Source organism: Dermochelys coriacea, chromosome 3, assembly GCF_009764565.3.
Source record: "Dermochelys coriacea isolate rDerCor1 chromosome 3, rDerCor1.pri.v4, whole genome shotgun sequence".
Taxonomy (NCBI): Eukaryota; Metazoa; Chordata; order Testudines; family Dermochelyidae; genus Dermochelys; species Dermochelys coriacea.
In genome coordinates, this window is record NC_050070.1 from 142,744,126 (window position 1) to 142,767,958 (window position 23,833).

The window sequence follows — 23,833 nt, forward strand, 5'->3', positions numbered from 1 at the left end:
CTCCTTTTCTTTTTGCGAATACAGACTAACACGGCTGCTACTCTGAAACCTGTGATTATGCAAGGCACTGAATTTAGCCGTATAGAGTGGAAATCTGTCAACTTCATGAAAAAACTCGCACAGATACAGACAGACATCATCTTCCTCTCCAAATGCAAACAGATGGACATCATACCGAAAGGACTGAAGGTAAAAAATCCATTACAATCTACATACCACACAGACTATGCTGACAGCTTGTGCCACACACTCTCAAGGAAACTGCGGAACCACCTGATCAACATCCTCTACAGCAAACAGGGAAAGATTAAGAATGAGCTCTCAAAACTGGATACTCTCATAAAGAACCAACCTTCCACACAAACTTCCTCGTGGCTGGACTTTACAAAAACTAGACAAGCCATTTACAAAACACACTTTGATTCTCTACAAAAGAAAAAGGACACTAAGCTATCTAAACTACTATATGCCACAAGGGGCCACAGCAATGGTTCCCGTAACCCACCCAGCAATATTGTTAATCTATCCAACTATACTCTTAGCCCAGCGGAAGAATCTGTCCTATCTCGGGGCCTCTCCTTTTGCCCCTCCACCCCCACGAACATGATACAGTTCTGTGGTGACCTAGAATCCTATTTTCGACGTCTCAGACTCAAGGAATATTTCCAACACACCTCTGACCAACATATTAACCCACAGAGACCTTTCCTGCCAACACTACAAAAAGAAGGATTCTAGGTGGACTCCTCCTGAAGGTCGAAACAGCAGCCTGGATTTCTACATAGACTGCTTCCGCCGACGTGCACGAGCTGAATTGTGGAAAAGCAGCATCGCTTACCCCATAACCTCAGCCATGCAGAACACAGTGCCATCCACAGCCTCAGAAACAACTCTGACATCATAATCAAAAAGGCTGACAAAGGAGGTGCTGTCGTCATCATGAATAGGTCAGAGTATGAACAAGAGGCTACTAGGCAGCTCTCCAACACCACTTTCTACAAGCCATTACCCTCTGATCCCACTGAGAGTTACCAAAAGAAACTACAGCATTTGCTCAAGAAACTCCCTGAAAAAGCACAAGAACAAATCCGCACAGACACACCCCTGGAGCCAGGACCTGGGGTATTCTATCTGCTACCCAAGATCCATAAACCTGGAAATCCTGGACGCCCCATCATCTCAGGCATTGGCACCCTGACAGCAGGATTGTCTGGCTATGTAGACTCCCTCTTCAGGCCCTTCGTTACCAGCACTCCCAGCTATCTTCGAGACACCACCGATTTCCTGAGGAAACTACAGTCCATTGGTGATCTTCCTAAAAACACCATCCTAGCCACTATGGATGTAGAAGCCCTCTACACCAACATTCCACACAAAGATGGACTACAAGCCGTCAGGAACAGTATCCCCGATACTGTCACGGCTAACCTGGTGGCAGAACTTTGTGACTTTGTCCTGACCCATAACTATTTCACATTTGGTGACAATGTATACCTTCAAATCAGCGGCACTGCGATGGGTAGCCGCATGGCCCCACAGTATGCCAACATTTTTATGGCTGACTTAGAACAACGCTTCCTCAGCTCTCGTTCCCTAATGCCCCTACTCTACTTGCGCTACCTTGATGACATCTTCATCATCTGGACCCATGGAAAAGAAGCTCTTGAGGAATTCCACCATGATTTCAACAATTTCCATCCCACCATCAACCTCAGCCTGGACCAGTCCACACAAGAGATCCACTTCCTGGACACTACGGTGCTAATAAGCGATGGTCACATAAACACCACCCTATATCGGAAACCTACTGACCGCTATTCCTACCTACATGCCTCTAGCTTTCATCCAGATCATACCACTCGATCCATTGTCTACAGCCAAGCGCTACGATATAACCGCATTTGCTCCAACCCCTCAGACAGAGACAAACACCTACAAGATCTCTATCATGCATTCCTACAACTACAGTACCCACCTGCTGAAGTGAAGAAACAGATTGACAGAGCCAGAAGAGTACCCAGAAGTCACCTACTACAGGACAGGCCCAACAAAGAAAACAACAGAACGCCACTAGCCATCACCTTCAGCCCCCAACTAAAACCCCTCCAACGCATCATCAAGGATCTACAACCTATCCTGAAGGACGAGCCATCGCTCTCTCAGATCTTGGGAGACAGACCAGTCCTTGCTTACAGACAGCCCCCCAATCTGAAGCAAATACTCACCAGCAACCACACACCACACAACAGAACCACTAACCCAGGAACCTATCCTTGCAACAAAGCCCGTTGCCAACTCTGTCCAAATATCTATTCAGGGGATACCATCATAGGGCCTAATCACATCAGCCACACTATCAGAGGCTCGTTCACCTGCGCATCTACCAATGTGATATATGCCATCATGTGCCAGAAATGCCCCTCTACCATGTACATTGGCCAAACTGGACAGTCTCTACGTAAAAGAATGAATGGACACAAATCAGACGTCAAGAATTATAACATTCAAAAACCAGTTGGAGAACACTTCAATCTCTCTGGTCACTCGATCACAGACCTAAGAGTGGCTATACTTCAACAAAAAAGCTTCAAAAACAGACTCCAAGGAGAGACTGCTGAATTGGAATTAATTTGCAAACTGGATACAATTAACTTAGGCTTGAATAGAGACTGGGAATGGATGAGTCATTACACAAAGTAAAACTATTCCCCATGGTATTTCTCCCTCCCACCCCCCCCCCCCACTGTTCCTCTGATATTCTTGTTAACTGCTGGAATTAGCCTACCTGCTTGTCACCATGAAAGGTTTTCCTCCTTCCCCCCCCTGCTGTTGGTGATGGCTTATCTTAAGTGATCACTCTCCTTACAGTGTGTATGATAAACCCATTGTTTCATGTTCTCTGTGTGTGTGTATATAAATCTCTCCTCTGTTTTTTCCACCAAATGCATCCGATGAAGTGAGCTGTAGCTCACGAAAGCTTATGCTCTAATAAATTTGTTAGTCTCTAAGGTGCCACAAGTACTCCTTTTCTTTTTGCGAATACAGACTAACACGGCTGCTACTCTGAAACCTGGGGAAAAGAGTTCAATTACAAGCTCATTAGCTGCAGAATGGTGGTGGAGTCTGCATTTGGTAGGCTGAAATCTCATTGTCGCTCCTTACACACTCGTCTGGATGCCACTGTGACATTGTTCATAATCACTGTCTGCTGTATACGCCATAATATTTGTGAGGGTCCAGGGGAGGACTTCTGTCCCAAGTCGGCTCAGGACAAGACTGGTTTACAAACTGTGTACTGGCAACTGGATCCCACCCCTGTGCACATTGGTCTTGGTTCCCAGGGGGCGAGGGATATCAGGGATTCCATATGCGCACACATCTTGGCACAGCAGGGAGGCAGAGGATGTCATCTGCCTATGGCGAGGGACAACTACACACCCTGTACAGCTGCTGGAGAAGTGTATGAGGGAACATTAGTACGTATGGGTGGGGCCACATAGCTTTGTGAGGGGTTTGTTCCCTTGTAGTGAACAGTGGTTAGCTGTTCATTTCTGTTAGGATTCACACATAACAGACAATAACAGGGCACCCCCACTGGCTTAACACCTTAGGGCTGGGTTTGTGCTGGGGAGCCTGGCAGCTGAGTTGTAATTTTGCAATGCTTTTCGTCTTCACTGTTCACACTTGTTTACAAACCTCTGTTATTGAGAACACTCAGTCCCTCTTAAGGGCCATCTCAACATTTGCTCGGGGGAGGGGGGACACCTATTCTTTTTTTTTATTTTTAACTATTTGTTTTGTCAGCTAACCGAACTTAGCGCCTGTTACGGAGCACCAATCCCTGCTAAGTTTGAAACCAGTCAAGGCTTTGGGGGGCAGCCAGGCCCCAGGAGGCAGCCACTTCTCATGCCGGCTGAAGGTGGCCGCTCTGGATTGCTGACCCTGTGCAGCACGGTGGCTGCCTGAGAGAGATCCCAGCTGGGGAGTGGGCGGCAGCCCGCCCCCCATCTCTCCTGGCTGCCAGGGACAGGGCCGAGCGAGCCGGAATCGTGCCGGCGGGAAGGGGGACTGTGGCTTGCTTGGCTCTGTCCTCGGCAGCTGGGCCCTGGTGGGGAGCGAAGGGGGTGGGATGCCTCCACCTCTCCAGCCGGGTTCTTGTAGGCAGCCGCCATGCTGCACAGAGCACTGACACACAGTGGCCACCCTCGGCTGGCATGAGAAGCGACTGGTCTTGTTCCTTCCACTCTCCCTAGGCGCCAGAGACAAGGGCCGAAAGTGCCAGGGCAGGCGCAGCGGGAAAAGGACAAAGCCCCTTCCTCTGCCCCGCCCCCCCCCCCGGTGAAGCAGAAATCTTGGGGGGACATTTGACCTCCCCACGTGTCTCCTCCCTGCCCCCAGCCCAGGACCCTCATGCTCTCCCCACCCCACGTTATGTGGGGAGGGCTCTGTCCTCTTGCTGCCCCTTCTCCCCCCCCCCCGCACGTTCGGCTGCTCTTCCTGGCAGCCAGAGCCGGGCAGGGAGTGGGACAGAGCCCCTCTCGGACGCTGCCTGGTGCAGCACAGCAGCTGCCTGGGAGCATGCCTGGCTGTGGCACCATCGGGCTGCCTCCGGCCTGGGCTTGGCTTCTGGGATAGCGGCTGAGCAAGTTGGAGCCCCCCTACCCCAGCATGCTCAGAGTCGGCTCCTGTCCCCAGAAATTGAGCCTGGGCAGGCAGCGGCAGCCCATCCCCTGCCCAGACTCAGCTTCTGGGGACAGGCGCCGACTCTGAGCATGCCAGAAGGGACCTGGGGGGGGGAGGGTAGGGGGTCTCCGGCTCGCTCAGCCACCATCCCAAGAAGCTGAGCCAGGGCAGAGGGCAGCCCGCTGCTGCCGCAGCCAGGCACTCTCCCAGTCAGCTGCACTGCACTTCCCCTTCCTCTCCCCACCCAGGCCGGCTGCTTGGGGGGGGGGGGGCACTTGATCCTTTGTGACCCTCCCACGGGTGGCCTCTGTAAACAGGCCATAGAATGTCACCAAGTGGTTCCTCCATCAAACCCATCCATGTGACTGAGCCAGAGCACATCTTTTGGAAAGGCATCCACAGGCATTAGAGCCAAATGCTATCAGAAAATCTTTTGTTTTCTTGAGACAGGAGGACATCACGGCTAAGGTGATGTGCCAGCACCAAAGCATCTGATCCTTTCACCGGGTGTCCGAGGCTCTGCAGGGGCTGCACTTTTTAGCATGCCTCTGATGGGGTGTATAACCCCACACCAGGCCAGGAGGGGCTAGAGAGCAGTCCTGGGCCACTGTGATCCTGCCCCACAGGATCCTGCAGAACCTGTTCAAGCTGAGGAGGAGGAGTTTCAAAGGGAGCCTGCCTGGGTTGTATGTACACACTAGTCCAGCAACCAAAGGGTTAATACAGGCACTGCCAACTGCTGCTGATTGGCAGGCTAACAGCAGCTGGGAGGATAAAAGGGCTGGGAAGCAGACCTGTGGGCTGGCTAAAGAGGAGTGAGCAGGTGGGAGACAGGAATGCCAGTCAGCAAGCAGCTTGCTAGAGAGCTACCCGGGAACAACACTCCAGAAAGAGGCAAACAGGCCAACAGACTGAAGAGCCTACAGAGGCCTGAGGGAAGGTAGAAGGAAGGAGCTCAGGGCACTGTCAGTGTCAGCAAACTCTCTGACTCTCCTTGTCTAGTTTGAGGGCCCTGAGCTGGAACCATGGAGGGGCAGGCCTGGGTTCCCCTATCACCCCCCCCCTGGTGCCAACAGACCTGAGAACAGAGAGGATGTCCAGATTACTAGATACCAGGAGTGGACTGACAGCCCCACTGAGCTGAGTGAGCCAGAGCCACATCATCCCCCTGTTTTGCTAGGGGAGGTACCTTTGTACTGATGTAGCACCTCACAGAACCAGACAGCTCAGAAGGGGAAGAGAAGGCAGAGAACAAGAGATTTACCTGGGGAGATCCTGACTAAAGGTGTGGCAGGAGTCCAGGCTACAGGAGAGATTCTGCTAGCAGCTGCTACCCCAAGCCTGAGAGGAGGGGTTAGCCTTTCCCTAAGACTACAGAACCCTTTGATCTAACTTCTAGAGGATCACGGGTGAGGCATTTGACCATAAACCTGGTGGAGAGGGAGGGCCTGGGCTCCCTTACTAACCACCCATTTCATGGAGGGGACATAGACCCCCCCTTTCCTCCATTAGAGAGGAGGAGGAAATAGAGACATTACAAACCCTGAGCCAGAGGTGTGCCACTCACAGGCAATGAGAGGTGGGTTGAAGACCCTTTCTTTTGTGGGGATGTTAGACTGTATACATTTGGACTATGTTAATCCGAACTCAGTTGGTGAACCGGCTGGAGGGCCAAGGCCTCAGATCCCCATCACTGAGCCTGATTGATCCCATGCCTCCTATTATTCCCAGTTGAGCTACTACATAGGAGGCAGCCCCACAGGATCCTAGATCTCCTCCACAAGACATGGGAGGAGCCAGACCCAGGAACAACCAACATGGTACGTGTTCTGTTTGAAGGAAAACTTGGAGTCAGTCTCTCTCTCTCTCTCTCTCTCTCTCTCTCTCTCTCTCTCTCAAGAGAGAGAGAACCTATTGAAATCTCAGGAGAACCAGGAATAGACCTAAAATAATGGGACCAGGATGTGAAAATTTAAACCCAGTGATAGAGTTTGTTGTTGGTGCCAACCTCAAAACTGCGCCAAGTGACAAGCATCATTCAAGGTTGTAAAAAGGGCAAGGGCAGTTGATTATTAAATCCATCCTCCAAGGAAGAGAAAAGAGAGACAGGGTGTACCACATGAGCTTACTGAAGGCTTGAAAGGATCAAGAAGGCCTCCTCATAATGCCTTTTTCACCAGAACCTGACTTGGCCCACAAGTGACCTTAATCCACTATTCTGGCCCAAACAGAAACAGCAAATGCAATGGCTAATCAAAGACCCCCGCTTGGTGTTCTTAGCATTTCTAGAACAAATCCCACCCAATCTACCATCAAGTGGACACCAACCCTGAGGAAAACGGTCACTGAAAATCTAGGACCTATTTGGCAGAAGTTGTGGGAAACTGTCCACCAGAAATTATTGGCCGTGTTGGACCTCAGGGTTGTTGGGGAATCCCCTAGTGCGGCTGAAACTAGTTAAAAGCCTCTCAGTTAGTCAGGTGGGTGTGCATGTCAGAAGCTGTGGGAAGAAGTTGTGCTGTTGGAGAGGCTGAGTAGTACACACCATATCAGGTACAAGGAAGGAGGCCCTGAGGTAAGGGTGAAGTGGAGCTTGAGGAAGTGAGGGCTGCTGTGGGGGAAGTAGCCCAGGGAATTGTACATGTCATGTTTCTAAAAGGTCAGCTACCATAACTCATACTATTAGGGTCCCTGAGCTGGAGCCTGGAGTAGAAGGTGGGCCTGGGCTCCCCACCCCACCTTTGCCCCTGATTAATCACTGAGACTGGGAGACAACAGAGACTGTGCAAGGAAGGATAACTTCTCCTCACCTCCCTCGCTGGCTTATGATGAAAATGGCTCAGTAGACTGTGACCCTTGTCTCTAGAGAAAGAAGGGTTATGTGGAGGGTCACAGTGAGCCTCTGAGGCTAGTGAAATCCACCAGGAAACATGGAACCCACGGAGGCAAGGATAGAGCTTTGTCACAACAGGTAAATGGCTTCTGGCCAGCTTAACCCCTGTGCAGCAGAGTGCGGAGAATAGAGCAAAAGGCTACCTTACAAGTGTCTGTTATACTGTGGGAGGGCTGCTTACACCATTTTTGATGGTTTTACCAGTAGTCTCTGTCCACACAGATGCTGCACAAGTGGAGACATGCACGGTAGAGAACCACACAGTGGTTAGCTTTTCTTGAAGCAAGTCTGCTTGAGGGCCCCAAGCCTAGTGAAGGGTGAGTTTTGGTGTCTCCTGCGACGGGGAGGGCAAAAAGGCCTGCAAGGCCCAGATTCCGCTTGAGGTCTCGTGGGATTTGGCACAGGATTTGAAGTCACAAGATATTGCAGGATTTGATATGAAATTTGGAGCTATAATAGGAGCCCTCTGCTCAGGGCCACTTCCCGTTTGCAGATTGCCAGCAGTCAACGAGGACCAGAGCACATGGGTCATAGGCAGCAGTTTGGCAGTGACCAAAACCTGCTTGATAATGCAAGGCATATGGCCGGCTGGCTGCAGGGCTAGGACCAAGACCCAGTGGGGCAGCAGGACTGGCTAACAGACCCATTGCAGCTGCTTGATGCAGGGGGCCATGTGTTGCCTATCCTGGACCAAGAGGTAACTAGAATGGTCAGAAAGGAGAAAGAAAAGAACAAGAGGCCATGAAGGGAACTGTGTCCTAAATAGCCAGGGATAGGGCAACTCATGGAGATGATGCAGTCCATTTCTGATTGTTTTTCAGGGTTCTGAGCCAATGGTCAAGTGCAATATGAGACATCCTGGTCCCTGCAGCAGGGTAAGGTCACAGTCAGGGACCACTGGGAGAGTAGGGGATAGGCCCTGGAGGTATGACCACCTCAGTGGGTGTGTTTGAAGTTCAACACACTCGTCTTAGTGAGGCCACATGCTCTCAGGCTTTGATGGCAGGTAGAGGAATGACTGTGAGATGGGAGCTGGGAGTAACGGTGGAACACAGAGTAGGCGTAGGGGGCGGGTCTATGGGGGCACAGGAATAGGGTATGGGGGTCCCCAATGCACAGGGTCCCTGCAGCTGCTGGCCCTCCAACCACCAGTTCCTCAGCCAGTGGCCATTCAGATTTTGGTGTCACAGCTGCTGGCCTCACAGCCTCAGCCCCTACCCCCACTGCACAGCCTTTATTGCAGCAACCCAGCAGGTCTACTATGTTGGTCTGAATGTGATCTTGTATGTAGCTGCTTCTGCTTGGTTGGGGGCCCATCTTCCCCAGTTAACACATGAGAACCTATGATGGGCGGAGTATATGGACATATTTTATCTGCTGTTCAGGGAAGTTGTACTAGAAGAGGGGACTAAGGCTGAGAGGAGAACAGATAGGATAAGGTGCCCCAAAGTAGAGGATTTGGGACAATTAGCTTTTGGCCTGCATCACCTACAGGAGAGTGATGGGACAGCTATACCCAACAATGTATGGGCCCATGCAGAAGTATTTAGCTATTATAGGTAGGGTGTATAAAAGCCACCAAGAATTGACAAAGGATCAATGGGATGCAAGTGACTGCAGTGGGCTTTTCCCCAATGGGAACTTCGGATGTAATTTGACATTTAAAGTTGAGGCCTGGCAGAAACCCATACCACATGTCCTTGTTTTTTTCTGTGCAATGAGCACATCAGTTGTAATAGTGCATAGACTTTACAGCCATCATTTATTGATGTCTAAACACGAGTTCTATTACAGGTGTGCTAGGGGGAAAATGGCTTGCATGTCAAATTTAATTTTATAGTGTAGATGAATCCTTAACCATGCCCCTGGATTAGGCTAAATAACCTGGATTGATAATGAGAGTTCTGCCTAAGTAAGGTGTTCATTAGAATATTGTCTGTTGAATAAGAAAAAATACATCTTCTGTTATGATGTATGTAATTTACCCTCACTTGTGTGGGACATGGCCACAAGGCACATGGATTTTGTAGTCCTTTAACCTATATTCCATGAGGCAATGCTTCAGAAATCAAACATGAATACATAGTTTGACTAAGAGCAATAGCCTAACTTCATTTGCATGATCCGTAAAAACATCATGCAGTGCATTTGCACCAATTGGCCATTACTCAAGACTGATTTACAAATTCATTGTTAGCACTTTTAATTAAGAAATGTAAAATAATTTGACCTTTTGTCGACTGTAAATAGCTGTAATTTCTTATTACATTAAAATTTCACTTTTTATAGTTGTAATACCTCCATACTAAACACAAATGAGTATAACACTACTAGGTAATTCACCTGCATTTTGTTTCATTAGACTGTAATAAACAAGAAATGCCTCTCTCAATATTTTTAATGAGAAGAGAAACAGTAAAGATTAGGAAAGCAGCATTGATATGCAAAGTGTGGCTTGCAAATAAAGGGTAAGGACCTGAAATCAAATGAAAAAGTTATTCTGACTATACTTGAGTTTGCACAGGCTCTGCCTTTTAACCCCAAAACATTACTGACTGTGCTGATCTGCATCTGGGTATAAAGAAAAGGAGTACTTGTGGCACCTTAGAGACTAACAAATTTATTAGAGCATAAGCTTTCGTGAGCTACAGCTCACTTCATCAGATGCATCTGGGTATGTTTGTTGTGAGGATGCTTTTAAATCTAAAGAGTACAACATGCACTTCTAAATGGGGAACCTATGATTTTTGATCCAATACAAAAGTAAAGAGATACCTGCTCCCTACACAGTGATTGTCCCAAGCTTGGGGAGTGGATGCCATTTCATTCCTTTGGATGAGCCTACAAGCATACCATAGTCTTCATTTTTCTGGACTATTCACTGTAGCCATTTTGCCTCAGTACTTACAAGGCAGGCATTGATTCTTCCCAATTTGTCAGAACCTCCTTCACTAAGGCCCCCTTACTCACCTGGACCTCCCCTGACCACCAAGAACCTAAGCAGTCTCCTCTTCTAAACAAAAGTTTCCCCCAAGGGCTCATAGACTCTTTTAAAGTCTGAGAAGCCTTCCAAACACGTGTATAGAGAGGATGTAGATAACTTGATTAGTCTGCTGTATCCAAAAGAAGTTAAATCTTGTGTTTGCCCACCAAGAATGCTCTGGAGTGTCTGCGGGGCGGTTTCCATGAAGGTCTAAGCACCAGGACTAGATGCTCAAAAGTATTTAGACACCAGCGTCCATTGAAATCCTGAGAGGAGCTCCAGCCTTCAACCCTGTAAAAGGACACGGCCTTTCCTGTATCCATGTCAATCTCATTGCCCTCCCCTCTTTGTGTCTTAAGCCTGGACACAATATCAGAAAAATGTTCATCCAGGTTGGGTCCTTCCATCCAGCAGTATCAGTCTGTTTACTTTATTTATTTGGATGTAAACGATCACAAAAGAACACCTATCCCAGGAGCTAAGTGCTCTCGCCAACCATTAAAAATGTAACCCTTATATGCTAACATTAATACAAAATAAAATTGCAGCAAATACCAGCCATCCCCTTAAAACACCTACACTCTGAAAGAACCTGTTCCAATACAAAATTACCCCAGCTGCTGATTCTCTCAAGAGATCCATCCCTCAATCCACCCCAAGGGCTTAATCTTGCTCCCATTAAAGTCAATGGCTAAACTCCCATTGCCCTCAGTGGTGCAGGATTGGATTCCAAATGTTTGCACAAAAAGATGGGCTTTGCAGATTCAAGAAGTGATAGCTATGCTGCCGGAAGTTAAAATATTCTAGTTATTTCAGACCTCGTCCCATCTGCTGCATTTTTCAGTCTCATGAAAAAAGATCTTATGAACTTACTGGCACTTAAGTTTCTAAATGTAATAAATAAAAAATTAATTTGCATGTACATGCTTTGCATGTACATAGCACTTTTTATCCAGGGGTCTTGTTAGTTGTTTAGGTACTTAACACCTTTGGGTATCATTAGGACAACAAGGACTGAATGTCTATCTGCAACATTTCAGTTAAATGTATAATTTCCATCCAAAACTTCTTGATTGCAATACAGTGGCATGACTTAAATACTTCTTAGAGGACAGGCATTTTCCAGACTAATGGCTTGTCTACATTAGAAAAATTTGCATCCGTGTAACAGTTCTAATTTAATAGCATTACACAATTGGAGACTCCTAATGTAGACACATTGCAATGATTACACTAGTGAGGCTAACTCTGGCAAAATATCCAATGCAATTAATTACACTGATGCAAATTTCTTTGGTCCTATCTACATTAGAAAGCCAAGTGAAAGCTTAGGAGGCCATAAATATCCTGAGGTCTGATCTACACACAAAGATGTACCAGTCTAACTAAAAGTATGATGTTAAACCAGTGCAACTTCATGTGTGGACATTTGTATTGGTTTAAATCTGGCTTACATCAGGCCACATCTACATTCTGGGGACTACAGCAGTGTAATTACAGTGCTGTAGCTATGCCAGCATAACCCTCTAATGTAAATGCAGTTTACAGCGATATAACAGGGTTTTTTCCCCAGTGCCCTCGGAACATCATCTTCTCTAGTATTCTTCCACTGACTTAGCTGCACCTCATCTGTGAGCTAGGTCAGCATAGCTTTGGTGCTCAGGGGTATGGATTTTTCATACCCCTGAGTGCCGTAGTATCGTCGACCTAAATTTTAAGTGAAGTCCAGGCCTCTGTTTAGCTTGTACCATATATCAGTTTAATTTACAGGTGCAAGATGAAACCATATAAACCAGCTGTAAACTGATGTAACCATCTGCACAGGGGGTTGCACTGATTGTTTTCAAATCAACTTAAACTGATGCAACTTCTGTGTGTCGCCAAGTCCTCTCTAAAGAGTTAAAGAACTATGTTCTGCCAAACTTGGTAACATTGGGTTACTCATTCTGCTCTATTTTATGCAAAAGCTTTCTAATGTGTGGAAATAGTAACCTATTAATTGCTGCCTGACATCCACTGAAATTATGCTAGCACTGGTAGCTGCCAATGTATTTGATTGTTTTCCCTCTGCTGTAGAGCGTTTGAAAGCATAGTGATATTCTGACAGGTTTCAGAGTAGCAGCCGTGTTAGAGTGTATTCGCAAAAAGAAAAGGAGTACTTGTGGCACCTTAGAGACTAACAAATTTATTAGAGCATAAGCTTTCGTGAGCTACAGCTCACTTCATCGGATGCATACTGCTCTAATAAATTTGTTAGTCTCTAAGGTGCCACAAGTATTCCTTTTCTTTTTTCAGGAATAATATTGTGGCTCTCAGAGCAATAAGAAACTAAGCAAGTAATATAAAGATATGAAGGAAATGTAAGATAGATAAGCCTGTCACTAGCCCACTGAATTTTCTCTGTAAATAATGTAACTGGCATGCAATAGATGTATATCAAAAAGAGAAATGGGGCATTAACATTTTCAGTAATCTGCTCACTGTAAGATTCACATTCAGCCTTAACCTTAGTGAAAAAAATATATATATGAATCAGATGCTGACAAAATGGTTTTAAATGAAATTGGTGCTCTCAGGTCTGCTGCGCTCACAGAACATGTCCTGCAGTTTTTAAAATCTTAAAGATGTAGTGGAAAGAGATCCCTCAGTCCTCGTGCACTGTAAATGCATTTCTTTGTCAGATATTCAAGCCTTGACTAGAATTAGTATGCTATCGATGTGCTGGTGTGTAGAGTAGTAAATTCTTTCGCCTCTCACATTGTGTTTCATCTGATGCATTTATAGGATTATTATAGGCTAATGCCTGATACGTCTGTTCTGTTGTCAAGTCCGTACTGACATTAGTTACTCCAGCTGCAAGAAAGAGTGCAGCACTAACAAGGACAACTTAAACATTTTTTTATTTGGGTTTTCATGGGGCTTATTTACACTGTTCTGTCCTCTGTGCTTGTACCCTTCCACACCCCCTCTGTGCTTCTTATTTATGTGCACCTAACTCCTACCATTAGGTATACATAGGAAGAAGTTTTAATCCAGTCCACAGCATGGAAGCCATTAACTCACTTCTATTTGCCAGTTTTCCACCGTCTATACTTTCTGGCCTATATTCCTCCTATCAGTACAACCAGTGTGATTAGAAATATGCTGGATCTCTTCTGCTCTATACCTTCTCCTTTTTTAAGAAGATTACCAAGAATGGGTAATTCTACAGGAAGCTGCAGGACCTAAGAACCAGGATTCATTTGTTTGTAGATAGTAAGGAGTGGCTTTTAAAAAAGTAAATCTTTAAATGGTGTGCTTTGCCCTTGAAAGACACCAGTGTGTCTCAATGATGCCTTGGTAAAAGTGTTAGAATTATGCTAGGACCCAGTATTTCTCAAAATGGCACTTCAGGTTAAATGCTAACAGTCTTCTTTAATTCCATCAGCTCCATTGCGATACCACATATGTGTTGTTATTGGGATCCATTATGACTCCACAAAACTCAGAACAATAGAAAAGAGATGGTTTCCCCACACCCCTATAAAAGAAACTGGGATTTTTAGGATGATAAAAGAAAAGATGTGTCTCATTCATTTTTAGAGTGAGGCCATTTACTCACACACAATGTGGTGTTCATACTTGCTACCCCAACATATTCTTGGTCTCTAGTTACTCCATGTGTGTCTGATAATATTACATAGTCACAGGTGCTCACAGTTGGGTTTTTTTTTAATTCTTCTAATTCATCTTTACTTCTAGAGTTACAGTGAATGATTATTATATCTGGGATAGAGGAAAATGGGATTGTGTCACATTTTAGTATTTGAATTTATGAACATTATAATGCATCCCATGACATAAAATGACTAAATTACTCCATGCTGCCATACTCTGTGTATATGTATGTGCACAACACTAAATCCTTTATTACTCATGAAACTGTATCAATATATATTAATAACTAGGCATCGATTTTTACTGAGGAGAACATAAAGATTTATGAAAGTAGGCAGTGTTATGTGGCAAAAATTGAGAAAGAAGTTTCTATAAAAATCTATGAAACATTTTATATTTGAGATGCAAGGAAATCTTCCATCCCAAACAAAATTAAACCAAAGCGACAGTCCCAGTTGGAAAAACAAATTGATTTAGGTATGTGGAAAACTCAACATTTAAGAAGCCGTTGTCTCTGGGGAAGGAGTAAGGACAAATGGTTTGCAATCAATGACCATGCTTGAAGACAAATGGTTTCCTTTGATAAGCTTTCTTGTCTGAGATTCTTAAGTGCAGCAGGGACAGAGGGGGTTAAGACACCTGCATAATTCCCCTCAGGCAAAGTGACTGAACTAGGAAGACAGGGAACCATATTCTCCTTTGGACTAAAGACACAGCTTTTCGTCATTTACACTAGAAAAATGTGCTTAACTGTGCTGGTACAGCTCCACTTGTACTATCAATAGTGGAAGCTGTAGTACAGTCAGTTTAGAGAGCCCATAGGTTAAAAATGCCTATGTCCTGTCTACACTATCACTTCCAGGTCTGGTAGCACCAGTCCAGTGGTGCTGGTGCACAAGAATGTTTAGAAATATTATAAGTGTAGATGAATCCCTTTTGTGGAGAGAAGGATCTGTTGAAGAGATAAATATTGGGCTTTATTCATGAAGGGACTTGCCATCATTCGAAATGATGTATAGGGCTGTGGCAGGTTTTGTACCTCATCAGCCCCTTTGATTCGGGGGTGGGGGGCAAGGTTAACCCCACCTCCCGGCTTCTATGCCGGTTCTACAACCTCCTCGGTAGTCAGGGCTGTATGGCCCAATGGCCAGAGACCCTCTAAATCTTCTTCCCCTCGTGGGATAGCGTGGCCTAGCAGCTGGAGTCCCTATAGTGCGCTCCTAATGCAGATGGTCCAATGGTCAGAGTCTCCCGAAACTCTCTTCCTATGGTGGGATAGCGTGGCCTCATGGCCGGAATCTCTACAATGCACTTCTAAAGCGGTGTGGCCTGAGGGCCAGAGTCCCTCTAAGTCCTCTTCCCCTCATAGGATAGTGCGGCCCAGCGGCCAGACTTCATCTATCTCCTTTGAGATAAGAGAGAGGTCGGTGAACTATGTTGTCACAAAAGCGGGGGGTTAGAGACCCCCAGTAGGGGAGCCCGGGCCCACCCACCTTCACCAGGCTCCAACCCAGGGCCCTGTCATTGATGGCGTGATCCGCCCCGGGTCAGCAGGGAATCCTACTGCAACACGTTGCCCTCAGAGTGGTGGGAGATACCACTCCCTTCCCTTTTCTGGGTCACTTCCTACCAGTTCTCCAACCATAGCAGTCCCTGTGGCATCAGGATCTTCAGGTTCCTCAGCCCCTGGGGCTCCCTGGGGTTCCCATAGCTGTCAGTCTCTGGTCACACTTCCTGGCCCCTCGGCTCCCTCCTGTACGAGTCGCCACTGCTCCTGGGCTGGAGCCTCCACTGGGTGTCTTCCTTCCTCAGCTGACAGCCCTGACTGAACAACTCTGCAGGCTTTTATACCTGACTCTCTTTTGGAGCATGCCCAGCAGAGCTTCAGGGATGTGGCTTCTTCTGCCAGCAGGGAAGGGTTGACCCTCTCATTCCCAGTGCGGGGCCAGTCCGCCCCATCACAAGGGCGAATATATTGAAGATTGGAGTCCATTTATTAGAGACAAGGGCAACTACATTTGTATTCCTCCTCAGTGGTCCCTTAAGAGCATCTACTATATGCTCCTGGCTCCTCAGCTGTTACCTCTCTTGGGAAGAGACCTATGTCTCTCTCCCTCCTGACTGGGATTTTTCCAGGCTGCACAGTTTCATGCATACACTGTAATATCCCTAGCAAGCCAGACTGCCTAGGTAGGCCAATATCTGCACTTTGCTTTCTCTTCAAAGGTAATGATCAACATAATTACAGCAGCTTTGAATTACTGCACAGCTCTTTATAAGAAAGCACATTTATTCTTAAGGTGAAAGCATTACAGAGAAAACATATTAAAACAATAAAAGTTCCTATGTGCACACTGAAAGCTTACCAGAGGTCACTCATCAGTCTTATGGGGCCTCAGTAGGCCAGAGTCTCTCCTTCCCTTGAACAGAAGGTCCTGTCTGTTTGTTGATTTCAGAAAGAAGACGCTGAGTCAGTTTAAACTCAGGCTATTTAGCCAAAAGTCCTTTCTTTGTCTGTTGGTCTCTGGAGAATCCAGTTTGAACTAGTATATGTGAGCCTCACCAGGTGGTATTGCTTCTCTGGAGGTGTTACTACAATCTGAGTAAATTTGTCTAATTACGGCTCACTGTTCTTAGCTCCTAGAGGAGCTGTGGTCATCCTCCCCCACAGAATTATATACAATACCAGAATGATACATGAACTTAATACAGTAATATTTCTCAGATATTACAGGATATTGCCATATCTGTCACAGAAATGGAAGACACAGAACATGTGTGTAAATCATTGAATCTTAATGTTTCCCTTTACTAGTGTAACTATAAACTGTTCTCTTTTTGTTTTTTCCTTTTAATATTACTCAAATTTTCTTTGTGGGCTTGGTTCTGTATTGTATTACACCAATAGCATGTTAATGTAACTCCACTGAAGTCAATGACAAGGAAAAAACAAAACGAAACCAAAGCAATAACCAACCGCTGAACAGTAGTATAACCAAACATTATACAAAAATATTACCTAAGACATCAAAAGTACAAAGACATCAGAAGTCCCACCTCATAAAACTATGTGTAATATTGTGTCGTTGGCGATCCCTCGAGGAGGATCTCTTTCACAGTTTTTATTTTTCATGGGTCCTTTGGTGACTGAAAAGTCTGATTCTTGAGCCACAGGCTCATTGGCAGACATTACACGTGGTGTTGGAAGACAAGATTGAGCCGCAATTGCTGCGTGACAGTTGTCTTTCCTTTCTTTTCTGGCATTTTTCTGCGACCAGGAAAAGGTGATTTTCCTCAAAAGTGGACGTTCCCTCTCTGACAAGTTATCTTCACCAGTTATCCCTATCCTGGGCCGCTGTCTCCCAGTGGGTGGTGTCGATGCCACATCTCTCTGTTTATCTTGAGAGTGTCTTCAGAGTGTTTCTTTTGGCCTCCTCGTTTCCTTTCTCTGAGTTGGGCGTACAGCAGTTGTTTTGGTAAGTGTACATCAGGCATGCGCACACAGTGCCTGCCCCACCTCAGCTGGTGCTGGATAGTCAGGGCCTCAATACTGAAGATGTTAGCCTCAGTGAGGACACTGACATTAGTGTGATGATCCTCTCACTTTATGTTGAGGATCTTCCAAAGAAAGTGCTGGTGCTGGAGTTCCAGGTTTTTCAGATGTTTTCTGTAGGTCACCCAAGTCTCACAGCCATAGAGGAGAGTTGGGATTACCGCGGCTTTGTAAACTAACAGTTTGATATGTCTTCTGATGTTGTGATTGTTGAACACCCAGCAAGACAGTCTGCCAAAGGCAAAGCTGGCACAGCGAATTCTGTGCTGAATCTCGACATTTATATCTGCTCTCTGTGAGAGATGGCTGCCAAGATAGGCAAAGTATTCTACATTTTCCAGTTCTTCTTTGTTGATATAGATCTTCCTTGATGGGTCTGATGATTGACCAGCGACTGGCTGGTGGAGAACTTTTGTTTTGCCGATTCAGAGTTATCCCTAGGTTTTTGTAAGCTTCAGAGAAGCAATTAAGGGCTGTTTGTAGATCCTCCTTTGAGTGTACAACTACAGCACAATCATCTGCGTACTGGAGTTCAGTTATTGTTGCCGATATGACTTTAGTTCTGGCACAGAGACGAGAACGGTTGAGGAGGCTGCCATCAATCTGATATTGGAGGCCAATGCCCTGTGGTAAATGGTCTTGGGTTAACGTTTTCATAGCTGCTAAGAAAATGGAGAAAAGGGTGGGTACCAGTATGCAACCTTGTTTTATGCCAGTTCGGATGACAAAGGGCTCAGAGGAAGAGCCACTGCACAGGATGGAGGCATCTTACAATGGTGATAAATTTGCTTGGGCAGCCAAACTTTGACATGATTTTCCACAGACCCTCACGGCTGACAAGAGTTGAAGGCTTTGGTCCAATCGATTAAGGCCATATACAGCTCCTGGTGTTGTTCTTGACATTTTTCCTGAATCTGCCTGGCTGTGAAAATCATGCTGGTTGTGCCTCGTGAGAGTCTGAAGCCATACTGCGACTCTGGAAGTACTTCCTCTGCAAGAGGGAGCAGGTGATTCAGTAAGAATCTAGCAAGGATCTTCCCAGGGATGGAGAGGAGGGCAATGCCTCAAATAGTTGCCACAGTCAGCCCTGTCTCCCTTTTTGAAAATGGTGAAGATGTTAGCATTATGTAAGTCGGCAGGGATTTCTTTGGTGTGCCAGATTTTGAGGAGCAGCAAGTGAAGCTTGTTAGTCAGTGTTTCTCCCCCCACTTTCAGTCCTTCAACTGGTATGCCATCAGGACCTGGTTTTTTATTGTTCTTAATTTGTTTAATTGTTTTACAGACCTCCTCAGGTGTCGGAGGTTTGGAAAAAGTTTCTGTGATGGGGTGCTGAGGGATAGAGTCAATGGTGTCATCAGTCACAGTCACTTTTTGATTTAGAATCTTTTGGTAGTGTTCCTTCCAGTGCTCTTTGATGGATTCATTATCTTTAAGAAGGGTACTACCATCTTCAGATATCAGAGATGTAAGGCCACATGAGCTTGGTCCATACGGGGTCTTTGTCTCACAAAAAAAGCTCCGCATATCATGTCTGTCAGCAAATGTTTGGATTTCTTTTGCTTTGTCCTCCCACCATTTGTTTTTGATTTCTCCGATCCTCCTTTGAACTTCAGATTTGAGCTGATGGAAAGAGCTCTGCTTCTGACTGGATAGTGGTTGGTTTTGCCAGTCACAGAAAGCTTTTCTCTTCTGGTCCAAAAGGGCTGTAATCTCAATGTTGTTGTTGTCAAACCAGTCCTGATGGCGGTGGGTAGCAAGGCCAATGGATTCCTTGCAAACCTCATGGACGGTCTATTTTAGGGCTTCCCAGTCTTCTTCAACACTTGTTTTGTCATTTCCAGGTGTGCATATGGCCGGTCTGGAGTCCTGTACTCCTGGTAGGGTCACCCATGGCAATAAGGTTGAAGGCGAGGTACCAGACAAAATGCAGTCCAGCAGAGCACAACCCAGTATAAGACCTCAATGGCAGAATAGGCAGATGAAGCAGGATCACCTCTCAATGGCTGTGAAGGATGACAAAGGCTGCAACGGAGGAGAAATCTCCAGTCATCTTGGACCTCCTTGCCATGGGACACAGGTGCCTCTTCCGCCAAGATTTGTGTGCTTGCTAGTGCACATCAAACTATTTGTGCGCAGGCTTCTTTCACAGGAAGAACTTTTCCCCCACCCCTACCCATAAAAGTCCTGTGGCGATGGGGGAGTGGCAATTGGGATAGGTGAAGTGATCACCAGGAGGCCCTAGTAACAGACCCACACACAGGTGGTGACCATAAGATGGTCGTCATGTGCCCTGGGACTGGGATGGGGGGCATTTTCGGCAGCAGCGGTCATGACTGAACAGGCCTTTTTAGCCTTTAGCCCCATACAGATAAGGGGATAGAAAAGGTGCCCCAAACATAGGCTATCCCACTAGACTGACTGGATAACCATGTCCAGAGGGATCACTCCCAATGCGGTCAAAAAACAAAAATGTTTCTTGCAACTTGGAATGTCCGTATTCTACTAGATGGATCAAAAAGTGAAAGACCCAAATGAAGAACAGCAATTGTTGCCTGAGAACTCTCAAGGTACAACATCAACATCGCTGCTCTCAGTGAAACAAGAATGCAAATGAAGGCCACTTCAAGGAAGAGGGCGGTGGTTACACTTTCTTCTGGAAAGGAAAACCAGCAAGCGACAGGCAAACACACTGTGTTGTCTTTGTGATCAAAAACCTTCTAGTCAACTGCCTGACTAAGCTCCCCATCAGCATTAATGAGCGCCTTATGACCTTCCGCATACAATTGGTCAATAAGTCATTTGGCACTATCATCAGTGCATATGCACCAACTCTTGATGCTGAAGAACAGAAAGAATCCTTCTACACTGACCTTGATACAATTTTGTCATTGAGTCCAAAAACAGATAAGATAATCCTCTTAGGGGACTTTAACTCAAAAGTTGGCTGAGATTCTAACGTATGGAATAGAAGGAAGAAGTGGGCAAGACCAATTCCAATGGCATCCTTCTACTCAGCAAATGTGCAGAGCACGACCTTGTGATCACAAACACAATCTTTAGATAAAGCAACAAGTACAAAACACCCTCGCTCAAAACAGTGGCACCTCCTAGACTATGTCATTGTAAGAACACAGGATCTAAGAGATGTCCAAATCAACCGTGTCATGAGACGATTGCTGGACTGACCGCCGCCTGGTAAGGTCAGTCATGTCCATCAGGATTGCACCGAAACATAGAAAGCAGTCCAAATCACACAGACGGCAATACAACATCCAAAGACATCAATCCTCAGTGCCCCAAGAGAACTTCCAAACACTCCTCAGTGAAAAATATTGCATAATCAGATGGTGCTTTTTATTGCACTGTATGGGCTACAGAAAAAGATCAAGGCATTAATATTCTCTTAGCATAGTTTTTTGCTGGAATGATAATATACTTTGGGAAAGGCAAGAGAGCAAGAAGACTTCCTATGTTGGCTGCAAGAGATTTAGAAACCAAGCATCTCTAATTGGAAAGATTTTTGTCATTTTATTTGTGGTCGCCAATGACTAGCTGCCCATATTTTTATAATTAGTTCTTTGTCCCAATTATTAAAGATGCAATTCATTTTCTCTTTGGCCCTCTGATGGATTTCCACTTGTTTATATGCAACTCCATTCACGTAGCTAGGTGGTCATGTCTCTTGAGTCTCACAAAAAGAGCTTTTAAACATTTTAAATAAGACCTGCTTCTCAGGTCTTATTAGCACCAATCCTGAGAATGAGGCTTCTGTGTAGGGTGTGATGACTCTTGAAGTTGAAGCTGCCATCACCTTTTTTTTTTATCCATAGATTTGTTATACATTTTAATGCCTCAAGGATTTATGTGATGCAACTAACATTTCTTTTCCCGTGAAATGCTATTTATTTATGAAGCCGGGCCTGAATCAAAACCCGGCATCCAAACACCAAATCCAAATTACGTAGCTGAACTTTTCAGGTCAAATTCTGATCTCATGTACGCTGATGTAAATTCAGAGTGACTCCCCTGAAATCAATAGAGTGACAGCAGTGTAAAACTAGTGTAGTTGTGAACAGAATCAAATTACGTTTCTATAATGGTTAAAACCAAAATCCCAGATCCTAACATTCCCAATCACGGAGGTACAAACACTGGATCCAAATCAGAACTTTCCCAGATTTGGGGGTGTTTGAGTTCAGGGCCAAATTTTCAGTTAGGCAATCACTAGGCTTTCTTTTCTGTATATCTCCAATGTACAGACACAAAACAAGCAGTTAGCTTTTCACTGGCCCCCTAGAGCTTTGATTTGGCCCATTATAGAGATAGGTTTGAGCTGGGAACCTTGCCTTAAACCTGGATCTGGATCTAAGTCTTCAGTTCAGGCCCACCTCTATATGTTTACCTTTTTAAACAATGCCCATTTCATCAGCAGCTGGTAACTTTGCATTAACTAAAAAATAAATACAAAATTAATAAATTACAAATCTAAGAAGGTCTTTCTTCATAAACCTGCCCCAAAATAACATGCCCTTGCTGGGGCTTCCATGTATTTGTCAAGCACAGTGCAGCGCTAAGTAAATTACAATGTATTAATCTATCCATGGGATCACACCGGTGTAAGTTTCTGGGCCGAAGCCCATTTCAGAATGAACTGGTTTCAGTTCCCACTCTAGCCAAACTAAAAAAAAAAGCCATTTTATGCCATTGCTGTAACAAACGAGGGATCCAATAGGATGCAAGTGGAGCTATCTCAACACCTCTTTCTCCATATTCCCAAATTTGAGAAGTGAGAGAATAGGAAATAATTGATGAGCCTGTTAACCACTTGTTTAAGGGAAGATGAAACCCTGTTCTTCTGAAGGGATGTGTTATCAGTCCTTGCAAGTAATGGACCTAACATGCCATCCCTGGTTAGTCTTAATCATCAGTAAGAGACAAGGGACCAGTTTACAGGTAGTGAGACACAAGTCCAACACTTCTAAGTGTGTGTCTGTACTGGAATGTTGCACTGATGTAGCCATACCAAGGCAAAACAAACCAGTATAGACAAGCCTTCAGATCTCATTGGCCAGGACAGGTGAAACTTAGCCAGAGAGGGCAATGCTCTGATAACCTTTTGCACTGACATTGCACACAGACCACTATACAGCCATCCCCAGATGTGAAAGATTTCTCCCCTAAGCAGATTAGATGGAAGACTCATTACAATGAGAGAAACTTGACTCTGCAACAGAGTTAAGACAAGTGGGATTCCCAGGATTGCCCATCATTTCAGATGACTTTGCTGAACATACGGCAAAGGGATCAGCCAGAGCACTGCTTCTGGGTGCCTGGAGGACTTCCTCAGTGCTGTGATTTGAGTAATAGATCATCTAAGCTTCCCCAAGGACAGGAACACACAACACCATAGTCTGTTCTGCTCACTTCTCATTGGTAGTGGGCTCTCTGGATGGAATGAATATGCTTTTGAGGAGACCAATGGTGCCTATAGGAACGTGCCAATTTGGTAGTGTGTGAAGTAAAGATAGTGTATATAGCTGTGGGGACTAGATTATCTAGGATCATGCCATGAATCCTTCATCCTGGAGTACCCAGGTCTGCTGGCACTCATCAACAAGGGGAGATACTGAATCTAGGTGGATACTGGATGAGTAGAATTCTCACGCACACAAATCCCTCAGTATACTGGGAAAGCCTTATGAACCACTCCAACTGCTTTAACTTGCTGTGGCTGTATGGCAGGCCTGGTGGCGGGGGGAAGCAAACCTTTGAACAGCTCTAGGGAAAACCTGACAAGTGAATCCTCACCTATGCTGTCCAACTAATCCTGTGGCTTCTTTGGAATGTGTGCCATGGTTGTCAGGCTGCCTGGATCTCCCTTCCTGAAGCAAGAGAATGGAGCCATCAGACTATTCTAAAGCTCCACCCCCTTTCCAAGATCTCTAAAAAATTAAATGAAGAATATTATCTGGCGCTGGGCCTGGCACACTGCAGCGAGGGTTGCTTTGATGTGTGAATTGCAAAAGAATGATTCATGTGCAATGAGGCTTTTATTCAAAGTTTT

At 45.6% G+C, this 23,833-nt stretch overlaps 1 long non-coding RNA gene across 1 annotated transcript; it reads left to right on the forward strand.

Annotated features, from left to right (window-relative positions):
- The first annotated feature begins 5,490 nt into the window (after window positions 1–5,490).
- On the forward strand, window positions 5,491–20,367 carry LOC119853980. The gene is made up of 3 exons (XR_005292290.2): window positions 5,491–5,623; window positions 6,415–6,503; window positions 19,611–20,367. It is a non-coding gene; the product is annotated as an uncharacterized LOC119853980 (long non-coding RNA).
- Window positions 20,368–23,833: the final 3,466 nt, after the last annotated feature.